At 42.9% G+C, this 16,600-nt stretch overlaps 1 pseudogene; it reads left to right on the top strand.

Moving 5' to 3' along the window:
- Positions 1-13,232: 13,232 nt before the first annotated feature.
- On the top strand, positions 13,233-13,368 carry LOC137523223 (U2 spliceosomal RNA; annotated as a pseudogene).
- Positions 13,369-16,600: the final 3,232 nt, after the last annotated feature.

Below are 16,600 nucleotides of genomic sequence, written 5' to 3'. Positions count from 1 at the left end.
CTGCGGCTGGTGCTGCTGCAGTCGCAGGCATGAGAGGCTCATGTCCCTGCAGTTTTGGGGGCCTGTAATCACGACGGTCCCAGTGACAGGGGGGATTGGTGGCAGGGGACTAAAGTCCCCTGAGCCAATCCATGCATGTCTGCCGAGAATGATCACTGTTATTGTTCAAAAACCGTGATCATTCTTAAATAGTGGCGCCGCGCTGCCTCCCACTCGCTCATTACTGCCACTCCCACCGCTGACCATTAGATTAATGATTCATTCCCTTTCATTCATCTCCTTTCTAGGCCACCATGATCGCAAGCATCAATGAGATGCCTGCGTCACTTCCGAAGTAACACTGAAACGCATTACTTCCTATTTAGCATATTTACTGTACGCTTATAGGAAATGTGAAAAAATATGTGCGAGGACATCTTGTGGCCAAATAGTAAAATTACAACTACATACAATAGGAAATACATTTTTTTATATGTATGTCAAGAGAGTATATTATTATTAAATGATGGTCTTGTGATTAGTGATGGATGGAAAACTGAAAAAATGCACCTTTATTTCCAAATAAAATATTCCCACCACACATTGTATTAGGGATATTATTTAAATGTTGCAATAACCAGGACAAATGGGCAAATGAAATGTGTGGCTTTCATTCACAGTTTTATGTTTTATTTTAAAACTATAATGGACAAACCTGAGAAATAATGATTTTTTTTCTTATTATTCCCGTTAAAATGCATTTAGAATAAAATAATTCTTAGCATAATGTACCACCCAAAGAAAGCCTAATTGGTGGCGAAAAAAACCAAGATATAGATATTTTGTTGAGATAAGTAGTGATAAAGTTATTGAGGAATGAAAGGAGGAGTAAAAATTCCTCTCGTCCATGAGGTGAAAACAACCCAAAGTAGCAGCAGTATATGGATTTTATGATTTTACAACACCTTTCAGCCCTAACAAAATAAAGAACCCCTAAAACATGAAACACATTTGTAATGTTTCATATTTTGGGGATGTAAATCAAAAGCATATTTAATAAGCATGAAATCTAATAAATTAATAAAGATGATGAATCACAACACCTTCCATTATTCTTATTCAAAAGGCAGCTTTTTCGGCATTCTATAGATTACCGTATATACAACCTCCACCCTTGCATAGTAAAAACGATTACAGTATCTACACCCTCCTGAATGCTGTGATCACAGCTACCTTCTAAAACACAACTTCTGTTCTTTTGTGTGGGAAGAAAAGTTTTTGGATTCAGTGTACCGTAATGAACAAAAGATGTTTCAAACAAGACAGGCTGATATGTTATCTTGTCCCCTAAGTACAGCCAATCAATTTCGCTGTGGCATACCGAAACCGTATGATGAATAACAGCTCAGCAAGACTCCATCTAATATGCTGAAAATATGTTATTGTGCACTTTCTAAATCAGGATAACAATTTGACTCTGGAGAGGTCAGTCAACTTTTTCTTCTTTCCCCTTTACTTTATGGTATGTTATATATATGTTTAAATCTGGAATACATAGACCAGTTTGACTGGGGCTAATCTGTCGAAACTGGAAATCTGACATATTTGTGAAGTACTGCAGCTGATAAAGAATAGAATGAAAATTGCTTGTCAGAAGGTATCAAAATACCATTGTTAAAAATGCCTGAGAGAGCAGAAACATCCAGGGGAATGTTGTAGATTTGTTGCAGGCCACGCATATTATGAGATTCCTGCATAATGATGATGGGGGGACAGTTATTATTAAATCACATCTAAAAGGTGATCACTTACATGTTCTGTTGGTTCCCAGAGCTCTATCGATGTTCTTCTGTACAACCCTGTTAAAGTGAACCTGTATTTGCATTTTATTTTCTTGTAAGTGAAATCATATGTAGTGCTGCTCGAATCTACCTCAGTTCAGTTCAAGGCGAGTTTGTGTGAACTGGGCCCAAAATTTGGGCGCAAAACCATAAGCTGATCTTCCCTGGAATCAGAAGAGATGGCATTTGGTAGCATATTTGGCAGCACTGCACCCTTCCTCTTCCAGCTGGAACATCCAATCTAAGCAGATCAAGATGCACAGCTTCACATATATATACATAGTGTAAAAGCTTCACATATATATATATATAGTGTAAACAATAAATGATCACGGAGGCAACAGTCCCATAAAACGGTGACAAAGAAAAAAAGGAAACAGAAATCATATGACATAAATATAAGTCCTTGCGGTCCTTGTTGCAAAAAACAAAACCACACTGGTCCTAGTGATAACTCACCAAAAACAATTCAGTCACAGCAAATGACAGATATATAAAAGACTCCTCCCATTCAGGGCTGAGCCAGACACCTGGATGGTAATCAGTCAAATCAACTCTTCAAATATTACAAAAAGCTGGACTTAACTATTTGATAAACATTTTTTAAAAACAGGTACAAATTAGTAATATTAGTAATAAAAAATAAATATCCAAGCTTTAGTTCAAGCCTTCCGGTACTCTCATAAGTCATACTCAGATAGAAAATCCACTTTGCTATGATAATGGTTACTGAACAAAACACTTTTTCAATACCCTCAAAGGAAAAGGATTTAATGTCCCCACCATGTATTTAGGCAAATCGTTAAGCTAAGTTAGAGATTACTAGTGGTATGAGAGGGCCCAAATAATGTTCTGCAATCCATTGTCAAAGCGGTGCAGCCCACATGTTGGGGTCAACTCATAAAGCATTACCGCATGCGGTAATGCTGAAAACAGCTGACTTTACTGAGCAGTTAGCAAATGTCAATTCATAAAAGCTGTTATCGCATCAAAAACTGAAATTACCAAGCAGTGCGGTAAATTACCGACTTGTGAGGTAAACACCTCCAACACATGTCAGTAAATGTCAATTCATAAAGATTAGAGCAGGCGGTAATGGAATGAAGAATACCGCCTGCTTTGAAGAGGTGATAAGAGAGTGATAAGAGCAAAGTTAAGGGAGAAGCTGTGAGATCTCCCAGGCAGCAGCAAGGAGAGTGGAACAAACAAGGCTTCCTGTGAATACCTTAGGCTGTGCGTTTAACCTCTTGCGTTCCTGCTTTTAAGATGTGTATTTCACATCACAAAGCATGGCATGTGTAAATTTTCTTGAAGTTCTTCTACGCTGTGGCAATTAAAAAAATTGTTAAAGGACTTCCGAGGCCAAATGTCAAAAAAAGTTAAATACCTGCATCACTTTTGTAGGCACGGAGGACGCCGTCCGCACCCTCCGTGCCGTTCTGCCGGGTCCCCGCCTATGCGGACTGCGCAGCCGCGGCCAGCTCATGCGGCCATGTTAGTGCAGGCAGGAGAGCCCGACCCGTGCCGTGAGGTCGGTAGCCAGCCCGGGGGGTTATTGAGCGGCGAGGACCTGGCGGAATGGCACAGAGGGCACGGACGACGTCCTCCGTGCCTACAAAAGTGATGCAGGTATTTCACTTTTTTTGACATTTGGCCTCGGAAGTCCTTTAAGAAAGACTAATAGATGCAGCGCAGATTCAGGGCAAACAGAGGCAGTATAACAAAACATGCACATCTAAAGGGAAGTTGGGGATGCCTCTTAGTGCTGTCTCTGCACAGAGAACAAGAATGTAACAAAACTCTTCTCATTACCGACACTTCCATCGCAGCTGTGAAAATTTTTATGAATTAGCACACAAACGTCTAAAATACCGAATGCAGTATTTTCCTGAGGAGATTTTTTTTACAACAAAGCCTTTTATGGATTTACCCCATTGTATCCGACAAGTAGAACATCCGATAACATATACTACATATCGACTATTACAATTAATAAATTCTCCGATTGGGTACGTGCTGCAATTAGAGAAGGAAACCACTTATCGACCCCTCTCATGAACATTACAATATTGTCAGGTCGAGTAACTAGAGGTGAAAGATCCTGTAATCGATAGCCAGTTGCATGGAGCAGAACCAGAGGATGTGTATAGACGGTGAGAGAGAGGACAGATCCTAGAGAGGGAGCTCTCCTAGAGGCAAACCTACAGTATATTCCTATGAATATGCAAACCTATGTTCCTGAATTTGGCGTAATTTGTCATCAGCAGTTTAGCACACAGCACGGGTAAATTCCGCTTAATAATATCAACTATTCAACTATTCTAGTATATCCAGCACTGTATGAGGTGATTTTTATTATGATTATTTATTATGATTCATTTACATCCCCACCATTATTTTTGTGTTGTTTTAAATTGTTTTTAGTTACTCTTTAGATCAGTGGCGTAATTATAATTCATGTGGCCACCCAGTGAAACTTTGATGGGGCCCCTCCCCCAATGTTCACTTCCCTTGCCTCCCCTTTGTGCCCTTTATGGCCTTGGGGCCCATCTCACAAGGGTCATATGACAAGTGTGGCCATCATGATATTCACACCCATAACAAGTGTAGCCACAAAGACACCTGATCTAAAGTATAGTCCCCTGTATCGGAGGAGGGGAAGGTTAGTAGTTGGGATCCCCAGAGCTCTGGCCACCCCCCTTGCAATCACAGGGACTGTTCCCCTCTAGTTACACCCCTTCTTTAGATTAATAAAGCAACTTGACCTTTTCCATATTAGTTTGGTGCAGTAATTTGACCTTTATTGGTCTTTCTGCATATACTTGTGATTATTTTGATAGTCAGTTTATAATTAGATGATTATTTTGATGGTGCTTGGCCAATTGCTTTAGTGGAACTATAATGCCAAAAGCCTTTTACCCTGCAATGTTGCCTGAGGTATCGGGGCCTGATCCTCGCCAGGTGACATGCATCGAGCATCGTCAGCTGTTTAATAAGGAAGATTAGCACTCTTCTGCTTTTAATCGGTGAAGCTTGCACTCTGCTCAGTTTTATATCCCCTTAACTAAGTACATAGTGGTTTAAGAACAGTCTCCGCAGCCTGGAGAGCTAATTTTGACTCACTGTGGCTTTGGCAAAGTGACTGATAAGCCACTTTTTTTAACCTGCCGGAGCAGAGGGAAAACTGTTGTTCCAATTTAAATAAGGGGATATCAGGTTCAGGAACACTGCTTTGTAGCAAAGATTGCTGCTGCCACTCAGGGAGCTAGTCTAAGGGTGCCTTTACATTACTCGATTTTGCAGGCCAACTGACCTTCCGATCCGATCATTTTATAGAATCATAGGAGGATCAGTGCCGCAACATGGCTCACAATTTCTTATGCAGTTTTCTTTTTTGTTTTGACTATGGCCTTTTGACAATACTTTTATAAAAACGCTGTGATGTGCAGAAATAAGGGGCAAAGAAGTGTATTGTACCATCGGTGTTAGGTGTGGATAGTAACAGTTATCTTTAATTGAAGTGAGGAGAGTGTCAATTGTTCTGCAGAAGGTCGGAGCCTAGCAGTAAGTCCAGATAATCTGTGGGATCCCATCGTATAATGCAATAATACCTGTAAACCATGGCAAGGACAGGCAATACTATAATAGATAAAAATCAAAGTTGCTAGGTTCCTTGGTATATGCATATATATATATATATATATATATATATATATATATATATATATATATATATATATATATATATATATATATATATATATATACAGTATATATATATATATACAGTATATATCGGTGTATACATTATTTTCCTATTTAATGTAATAATTATATGGGTTGATTTTTCTGTTACTGATTAGGCAAAACAGGGTGAAATCAACAGCATATAGGGAACAAACCGCCCAAATGTTTTCCTGTTCTCTGGCAACATCTTTATTCACTTAATCTGGGATTCAGGAAATTCTCTTCCAAGCCAGTTTTATTGGGCGGTTTAAAGAAAGCTCTTAGTCTCCCAATCAGTAACAGATGAGCAATTCTCTATCACATATTTCTCATGTTTACTGATCCTGCCATACGCTCATTGTAAATGGCTGTCCTCATGCCATTCTGTTGGATCCCTAATGTGGAAATTACTTTAATGATACCTGATAATGCATTGAAAGGTACAAAAAAAAGATGAAATAGAATCTGTGGTGAATGATGTCACATTAACCCTTGCATTTATAGGGGTGACTGCAATGTCCTGAGCAGTCAAACAGAATCATTAAGTAATGAATTACACCTCAGGAGACATTCAGATTTCGGATGGCAATTCTGTACTTGGCAGTGCCTTTCATGTTTTGGCCCAGTGAGCAAAATCCTGGTGGTTCTACTCAAAACAGAAGGTCAGAAATGTTTTACTTTTTATCATCTCATCTGTGTCCTCTGACTGACAAAGTTACAGACTACCCAGCAAGCTCCTGGTGAACCAGAACTCCTAGGAGCGTGTAAGGGGCTACAAAGGACCAAAAAGCCCTCTTACTAAAATGTTATGCAAAACAAAAGTTTGCCTTTATAAAACAGAAAGTATTTGCGATAATTCAGGTTGGAGTAAGCATATGATGTCTCCCACGAATCCACGATGCACTACTGCTGAATATGCAAATTATCCTTTGTTGTCCCTGTAACCCAAAAAACACCTCCAGAACCCCTGGAAAGCAATTATGTATCAGCTTGTTAATTGTACATGTTGACTTATTGTGGCTCTGTACAATTCACAAGCTGGCACATCATTGCATTCTAGCAGTTCTGGAGGTGTGGTTAGCTTACAGGGACAACAAAGGATGATTTGCATTTTCGGCAGTGATGCATTGTGAGAGACATCATATGCTCACTCCAACCGGAATTATCACACATAGCTTCTATCTGGCAAAGAAATACATTCTATCCCCTCATAGACACTGCTACTCTCTACAATCCACAGTGACTGTCCCTTAGTCATGCCACCAGGGTCACTCTCACAGTGGTGGTATCTTTCACAGGTCCTGTATTGCAGCCACGGTGATGTTCTCTTATTTGCTAGCATACCTCTTCTCTCAACCATATGGCATTTCACGGTAGTGTGATGCCAAACGATGGAAAGGAAAATGTGCATGCACATTCAATATTCCTTATTAAAGTGGTCTGAAAGTCAGCATTTCTACTTTGCTCTAAAAGATTCCTCACAGCTTGAAAGCTACTATCCCAGAATTGTTTTTAGTGGAACATCACTGAAATAGTTAAACAAAGCACATTGTCCTGCTATTCAGCTTCAAATCGTCATCCAAACTGGAGATAACAGTATCTTTGCATTCCAATGTTGATACATGTGTGTAAACACAGTGTAACAAGTGAAAAGGAGTGACATGACTGTGAGAGTGACATATACAACATTGTATATGTCAGTCTGCTCATGCCTTGACAAAGGGGACCGGATTGGCCCCGAAACTATCGTCGGTGTAGACGACTGCGGATGTCTTATATGTGTGCATAAGGAACAATAAACATGATTTGTTCCTGAGGTCTGTGTCTAGATCCCGCTCTTTGATTACTGGATTGTTTGCTGCAACGGGTATCCAGCACCAGCCAAGCTCATGGTTTGGCGTGCGGTTCTTTCGATTTAATGTTGGCGTTTCAGACCACTTTAATTTCAAAAAAGCCAATAGCAGCTATATATGTGCAGAGAGCCTCAGGAGACAGTGGTTCTCTGCACATCGTGACCACATTTACATCAGCATAGGATGCAATGGCAGTGTACTAAGTCAAAATTTGCTTCAGTTTAGCTTAGTGAATCAGGCCCAATAATTAAATTGTCATTTGATGTCTTATATCAGGGGTCTCAAACTCAATTTACCTGGGGGCCGCAGGAGGCAAAGTCAGGATGAGGCTGGGCCGCATAAGGAATTTCACAATCGCGGTGCATCGCCACCTCTGCCCGCCCCTCTCACTCTTCCTTCACAGAGAGGGGCAGGTAGAGGCGGCGATCCATGCGGCGATTGACGTCAAGAGGGGCAGAAAGCTGAAAGCTCTGCCCGTTCTAGGAAATGCCGGCGGATTGCCCTCCGGGCGATTTGGGGGCTCTGCAGCCCTCGTTTAGCAGCGGGGATGCGGTGGATTACTTGGGAGCACTGAAGTGAACTATAAGGAAGCTTTTGCCGGCAAGGGCCACAAAATATTGTACCGCGAGTTTGAGACCCCTGTCTTATATAGTGTTTGCATACCATGGGACAGATTCCACTGGTGGGAGTCAGCAGTGCCTTAGCAATAGGGGATGCAGAGGTTGTGACCGCACTGGGGACCCTGGCCCAGAGGAGTCTACTTGGGGTCCTCCTTCATCCATCTTATTAGCTGTTCATTGGTGCTATGCTGGTATTGAACACCTCTATATGTGCAATGAATAGTGATAATCCTTAACAAAGTGTTACCTTACTCTGATTACATCTCTCGGACATTACAGCTGTCCTTGGATGGTTTTGAGGCTCCATATCAATACAGTGCTTGGGGCCCCATGTAAAACTCCCACTGGAGTCCCAAACTCCTTAGTTACGCAACTGGAACTCAGTTTCAATGAAGGTGAGTAGGTGACAAGCTGCAGATACCAAAGAGAGGACGAAAATTGTCTCTTAAAAGCTGCACAAACAATAGCAGCTGACCACTTTTGCAGTGATATACTAAAGTACACACACCAAATTATAGTGAAATAAAATATTTATTGAAAATGCATTGTGGGATTTGCATTTCAGTGAAGGGATGTAGAAAAATTACATTCTGTATGAAAAATAGCATGCTATTTGGAAGTTAATAAAGTGTATTTCATGTAAATTAGACTCATTGGTACCCATGCAGAAATTGCGTTATGATTTTTCACATACCGGTATGTACAAAGCCATTAAAAAATTGCAAAATTACACACAAAACTTTGTACAAAAAGGAACAGAGAAATTGCAAACACAGAAACACGCATGCGAAAATTGGTATGCTGTTCCACAAGGACAAGTGTGAACCCTCCCTTAGGTCAGTGACGCCAGACTGGTTTTAAAAGTTCAGAATTTTGTCCCAAAATCAGAACACTATTAACGTCTACAGAAAAAAAGGCTGACAGTTTGTCTTGATCTTTTCAAAAAAACTACAACATCCAAATGCAACATCTAACTGATTGGGTGCTGTTTTGGAAAAAATGTGGAAAAAGTTGTGCAGTGGTGAAAAGGCCTTTTTTGCAGCTTGGAGGGTAATATGGGGATTGGAAGACACAAATCCTTTACTTTCCAACTTCATTGATTTTCTTTATACTAGACACGTTACAGAATCACACAGGCTCATTTCTGGGACTGTACAGTAATGCTGCATGTACTGGCAATACATTTATTTCCTGTATTACTGAATATGTAACTTTATATACAAGTGGATAAGCTCTCCTACACATACATCCCCCTCCCCCCGACGCGCGCGCGCGCGCGCACACACACACACACACACACACACACACACACACACACACACACACACTTTTGGCTGAAAAAAAATTGCCAAAATCTACGGACGGCCGATTAACTGACCCCCCCTCCCCCAATGTGTTGCCATTGCCCCCCATGCAGAGCACATAATGGAGTGTGCCAGCTGGTGCAGAGTGTGCTGCGGAGCAAGCTTCAGCATGTATAGTGACCTGTCCTCACACTGTCATGTGACCGTGGTGAGCCTGGAGCTCTAGTGGCCACTGTAACTTTTTCTATCAGTTCATTTTTTTTACACCCCCCAAAACATTTTTAAACAAATAACAGGCAAACAGAAAGGCTGTTATCTTCTACTATGAGCCTTGACTGCGCATAGTTTAGCAAAATTTTAGGTGTGCATTAGTCTGATCCCCGAAAACCTCTATTTCAATAAGTTGTATGCAAACCTATGCAAGTTTTAAAGAGGAACTCCAGTGAAAATAATGTAATAAAAAAGTGCTTATTTTTTTTTACAATAATTATGTATAAATGATTTAGTCAGTGTTTACGCATTGTAAAATCTTTCCTCTCCCTGATTTACATTCTGACATTTATCACATGGTGACATTTATACTGCTGGCAGGTGATGTCAGTGGAAGTAGCTGCTGCTTGCTTTTTTGGTAGTTGGAAACAGCTGTAAACAGCTATTTCCCAAAATGCAATGAGGTTCACAGACAGGAAACTGCCAGGACCATGGTCCTAACAGTTTCCTGTGGGAGGGGTTTCACCACAATATCAGCCATACAGAGTCATGTAAAGGGGGGTATCAGCTACTGATTGGGATGAAGTTCAATTCTTGGTCACGGTTTCTCTTTAAGGTTCTGTGTATTCAAGCTGCAACTGACATGTCATTAATCATACAGGACAAGCTTTTTCTATGAATACTTCCTGAGGCTAGGTTTGTAAGTGCTGCAACATGTAGGAACTCATATGGCTCAAACATCCTACCATGGACAACCTACATTTCCAAGGCTCAGGCAATAAAAATGTTATCTGTCTGACTCCCCATCCAAGGACAATGGTTGGTGGTTGTGAGCCTCCTCCTCTTCCCCCAAACCACCCCCCCCCCTTTCTCCGCCATTCCCTTTTGAGTCCCAAGGAAGGAGGACTCTGATAGTGTAGAGGTCTATGTTTCTAGTCACTGGCCACTGCTCACTCAGCTTTGGAAGATGGGAGGCTTTTCCTCCTCCTCTTTATTCTCCACCTGTGACTGCACTTCCCTGTCTCTGAGCCAACCTCTTTCCAGCAGGCAGACAGTAACAGATGACTGCCTGTTGTTCAGGACTGACATTTTTTTGCTGCTTCCCCAAAGAAGGCTAAAATGGAATTCACATCCTTTATTTTTATCCACTCCCTATGGGTGAAGTTTATAACAACCACAGAGAATCTGCCAATAGCCTATTTATGACAGGTTAATGTTACTGGCAGAACCAATGCATCATGTATTAAGTTGAATTCCACGGCATAGGAATGTGCTAGATGAGTTGTTTGAAGATGGTGAAGATGGCGTCAATCGCTTAACCCATTCAGGTTCCGTCGTTTTCACGTGAGAAATGTTCACCTCCCATTCATTAGCCTATACCTTTATCACTACTTATCACAATGAACTGATCTATATCTTGTTTTTTCCGCCACCAATTAGGCTTTCTTTGGGGGGTACATTTTGCTAAGAGGCACTTTACTGTAAATGCATTTTAACAGGAAGAATAAGAAAAAATGGAAAAATTCATTATTTCTCAGTTTTCAGCCATTATAGTTTTAAAATAATACATGCCTCCATAATTAAAACTCACGTATTGTATTTGCCCATATGTCCCGGTTATTACACCGTTAAAATTATGTCCCCATCACAATGTATGGCGACAATATTTTATTTGGAAATAAAGGTGCATTTTTTCCGTTTTGCATCTATCACTATTTACAAGTTTAAAATAAAAAAAATATAGAAATATTTCATCTTTACATTGATATTTAAAAAGTTTAGACCCTTAGGTAAATATTTACATGTTTTTTTTTAATTGTAATGTTTTTTTTTATAGTAAACATTTTATTTGGGTAGTTTTGGGAGGGTGGGAGGTAAACAATAGGTTTGTAATGTAAATGTGTGTTGATTTTCATTTTTTTTTATTTTCAGTTGTAGTATTACTTTTTGGCCACAAGATGGCGGCCATGAGTTTGCTTACATGACGTCACTCTAAGCGTAACACACGCTTAGAGTGACGCATTGGGGAGGGAACAGCCAGAAAAGGCGCAGCTTCCGAGAGAAGCTGTCGCTTTTTCAGCGGGGAAGAGGAATCAGTGATCGGGCACCGTAGCCCGATTCACTGATTGCCTGGCTACCGAATCCGCGGCCGGGAGCGCGTGTGAACGCGCGCAATCGGCCGCAGGGGAGCGCGCGTTAGCGCGCATGGTTCCTGGACGTAGTTTCTACGTCCAGGAACCAAAATAGGTTAAGTAACTTTCCGGGGTACCATAGGAAATGACGGTAACTGCTATTTACCGTTTTGAAATGCAACTTTTTAGCATGCGACGGGGATTCCATAAAACGCTGTTTACCGTTTTATAACTCAAGATAAAACGCTATTTACCGTTTTATAACTCAAGAACGGTAGTTTTATAAACGCAAATTTCCATTTGTAAAAGTTTATTTATCTTATTTATTTTAAGTGTGTGTGTGTGTGTCTGAGTGTGTCTGTGTGTTTGTGTGTGTATATATATATATATATTACAATCGGATGTACTGTATGTGTGCATGTATGTATGCGCCGCGATCACTCGAGAACGCCTTGACCGATTTGAACGACACTTGGTATACAGATCCTTTACTACCTGGAATGATATGTTCTGGGGGTCTCACGTCTCCCTGCACACCTGGGCGGAGCTACAAATAGACAATCAGATTTCACCCGTTCAGGGCAATGGAAAAAATGGAAAAGGCTGCCATTCTCACAGTAATCAAGCCAAAGTCCCCACACTTGGCACAGTTGGTCACTTGGTGACCGAGGTTACAAATTCAGGAAAAGTGGGCAGGGCATAAAACAACCTATCAGATTTCAGCCATTCATTTTAAATGGGAAAATGTAAACTGCAGCCATTCTTACACTGTTAATTGCAGAGTTCTCAAACTTCGTACACTTGGTCACTGGGTGAATGGAATTAATATTCAAGAAAGTGGGTGGAGCCTACAACAGCCAATCAAAATTCACCTATTGATTTTCAAGGGGAATATTTAACCTGCTGCCATTCGTACACTGTTAATGGCAGAGGCTTCAAACTTGCCGCAGTCGGTTATTGGGTGACTGGGGTCCAAATTCACTAAAGGGGCGGGGTCACAAACAGCCAATCAGATTTCATTGGTGGATAAACTGCTTCCATCCACACTTTTTCGATGCCAGGAACCTGAAAGCTCACAAACTTGGTCAATGAACGACTGTGTGTCAAGATTACAAAAAGTGGGTGGAGCCAAAAACTAATTTTACTGTGAAAATATAAACTGCAGCCATTCTTACACCGTTAATGGCAGGGATCTCAAACTTTGCAAAGATGGTCACTGGGTGACTGAGATTAATATTCAGGAAAGTGGGTGGAGCCTATAGTAGCCAATCAAAATTCACCTTTTGATTTTCAAGGGGAATATTTAAATTGCTGCCATTTTTACACTGGTAACAGCAGATGCCTCAAACCTTCTACACAGAGGCGGATCTGGAGGCGTGCACATGGGGCAGCTGCTATAGGCGCCCTTGTCACTCACCTCCAAGGGGGCGCATGAGTAATCAGATTATCACCCCTCCCTCCCTCCCTCCCAGCCAGGTCGGAGTCCGTGTTCCGCACATCCTGGCTCCTTCCCCTGACAAGTATTTAGCTGGCCACCGGCGCATTACTGTACAGTAACAGTTACCTCCCTGCTTCTCGGCCTTTTGGCTAAGATCAAGTGTAGTATCTGTTCTTGAGGTTTTTGGGGGGACCTGGAGGGATGGCACTGTGGCAGGGTGTCCTTCCTGGTCGTAATTCCCAGGGGCTGATTGAATGGATCTATACCATGGTCGAGGCTGAATGGCTGAGGGCTTTGCTTAGGCGTACTGCCCCTGGAAGTGGCGCTCCAGGTGCACCTGAAAAAACCTGAGATGTGGCAGATCTCAGGCGGAAGTAGGGTGCTTTGGACTGTACTGCCCATATGCATAGCCAACTAACGCAGCTCCCCGGCCTTTTGGCTAGGGAGAGTGCAGAATTTTTTATCACTCCGGCCGCAAGGTCGGGGCCAGCTTGCTGGCACCGGGGACTTCGGTTCCCAGGGGACTTCGGTTCCCACCTGGCTCTCTCTCGGGGAAGCCACGGACCATGTGGATGGCCACGTGGCCCAGGGCCTGTGGGCAACCACAGGGCAGTCCAGGGTCCTCCAGCCCTTCGGGTGTTGGAGGATGCCGCCAGTGTCCTCCAACCCTCGGGTAGGAGGATGCTTAGTACCCCCTGCGCCGATGGCAAAGGGGGATAAGTTTCATTCGGGGAACACCGGAAGGGCCCTGCTGTATTGTGGGGCCTGTGGCTACTCGTGCACGTTTTGTGGGGGTGCTTTAGGGCACTCACGCTGCTGATGGGAGTGGGAGAGCAGAGAACAGTCTGAAGCTGTAGCTGTAGAGAGAGTGAGTGCGCAGACTACTGAGGCTGAGGCAGGCAGGGACGGCCAGAGAGATCTAATCTGAAAGCAGCCAGCCCAGCGCTTTCACAGGCATGAGATCGCACAGCACAGCTGAGGTGACGCTGACAGTGCAGCCATGTGTGAAGTTACTAGAGCAGAGAGAAGGAGCTCCGGATGAATTAGATAAGAGAATTATTAGCCTTTCCTGTCCTCTCTCTCCCTCTCAGCATGTGCTGTCCTCTGTCTGCCCTCTCTACTCCTGCACAAGTGCACAGTGCAGCATGTGATGTGTTTATACATACTGTATACCTGCCATGGGACTAGTGAAGAGATTCCTCCATTTCCACCCAGTGTTTCCCTCCTGTTCCTCTTCCTCTGCCCCCTTCATGTTTTACCCTCTTCTTTTGCCCTCTCTTATGTGTCCACTCCCTACTTTCCCACACTTCCCACTCTCTTCCATTCCCCCATCCCACTCTCCCCTCTCTGTTTTCCTTCCCCTCCTCTTTCTATCTTGTCCTCCCTTTAAGTGTACTTTTAAGTGGAATGAATCAGGCTGGTTTAGCTTACTTGAGGCTTTTTCCAGCCCCTCGAAGTCCTTCTGTGCCCTCACTGTCATTCTATGCTCATCAGTTTAGCCACTGTCTACCTCCAAAAGCTGGCCACTACACATGCCCTGTCCTGCGGAGTACATATGAAAGCGGCGCTGGGAGACTTGGGCGCAGGATACAGCCGGTATATGGCTGATCCTGCTTCTGGGCCATATTAATTACTATTCCCCCTCCAGGCCGCCATGAATAGTGGGGGAATGATATAATTCGGCTTCCAGCGATTGCTGGAGGCCAAATTATAGTGTTTCTTTAAGCAACCTCGGCCCCGTCTTCTGATGGCGCCAACGTTACTCACTGAGCGTTGCTATAGACGGATTCCCATTATAGTCTATGGCGGCGCCTGCTGCGCCCAAATCTAGCAGCGCCGAAAAAGCACTGCTCCGGTCCTGCGCCTCTTTAATCACGCTCCCGTGGCTGGAGTGTTCTGCACATGCGCAGTAGTAATTTTTACTTACTGCGCACATAATGCTCCCAGCCATGGGAGCGCAATGGAGAAGGCACAGGGCCATGCAGGCAGCTTTCGGAGGGGCAGAGTGGCTGATGGAGCAGCGCGGAATGACAGCGAGGGACCAGAAGAACATCAGGGGACTGGAAGAGACCCCAGGAAAATAGCTGGCGACATTATTATTATTATTATTTACAGTGGCGTAGCTTAGGAGCAGTGGGCCCCGATGCAAGTTTTACATGGGGCCCCCCAAGCACTCTATACGTGACAATTGATACAGCGCACCAAAACCTGCCAAGGGCAACTACAGTGTCAGAGGTGCAAGAAGGGGATGGGGAACAGTTTGTTAAGGATTACCACTATTCAAAGTATCTATAGAAGTGATTATTATGAGCACAGGACCAATAGAGAGATAATACTGTAGTTGACAGAGGGCCCTTCGGGGCCCCTCTGGCCCAAGGGCCCCGATGCGGTCGCTACCTCTGCAACCCCTATTGCTACGCCCCTGATTATTTAGTATTTATATAGCGCCGACATATTACACAGCGCTGTACAGTATATATATATATATATATATATATATATATATATATCTTATCACTAACTGTCCCTCAAAGGAGCTCACAATCTAATCCCTACCATTGCCATATGTCTATATTATGTAGTGTAAGTACTGTGGTCTAGAGCCAATTTTTTTTTTTAGGGGGAGCCAATTAACTTATCCGTATGTTTTTGGAATGTGGGAGGAAACCGGAGTGCCCGGAGGAAACCCACGCAGACACGGAGAGAACATACAAACTCTTTGCAGATAGTGCCCTGGCTGGGATCCGAACCAGGGACCCAGCGCTGCAAGGCGAGAGAGCTAACCACTACGCCACCGTGCTGCCCTATATTCTCTTAAAATGTTCTGTCTTGAGGCACCTGGCTGTGTTGTTTTTTTTAACAGGGAAATGAAACTCTGCAAAGGAGGGGGGGCGCAATTTCAGTATTTGCCATAGGCGCTTCTTTACCCAGATACGCCACTGCTTTTACAGTTAGTCATTGGGTGACTGGGGTTCAAATGCTGTAGAGGGGCAAAGCCACAAACAGCCAATCTGATTTGTTTAATTTCTATGGGAATATACAAATTATTGATGCCAAAGACCCCAATGCTTACAAACGTGGTCATTGAGTGTTTGTGCATTAGGGTTAGAAAAAGTGGGCAGAGTCAAAACCAGTCAAATACATACATGGGCAATGCTGGGTCTTCAGTGGGTGGAGACAAATACACATTTCACTGGGAAAGTGTAAACTGCAGCCATTCTTACACTGTTAATGGTATTGTTCTTAAACTTTGCACAGTTGGTCACTGGGTGACTGGGATTAATATTCAGAAAAGTGGGTGGAGCCTACAAAAGCAAATCAAAATTCACCTATTTCTTTTCAAGGGGAATATTTAATTGCTGCCATTCTTGCACTGTTAATGGCAAAGGCCTCAAACCTGGTACAGTTGGTCATTGGGTGACTGGGGTTCAAATTCAGAAAAAGGGGTGGGGCCACAAACAGCCTATACGATTTTTTTCATTTCAATGCAAATTATT

Source organism: Hyperolius riggenbachi, chromosome 6 (genome assembly GCF_040937935.1).
Source record: "Hyperolius riggenbachi isolate aHypRig1 chromosome 6, aHypRig1.pri, whole genome shotgun sequence".
NCBI lineage: Eukaryota > Metazoa > Chordata > Amphibia > Anura > Hyperoliidae > Hyperolius > Hyperolius riggenbachi.
This window is presented reverse-complemented; position numbering and strand designations above follow the sequence as displayed.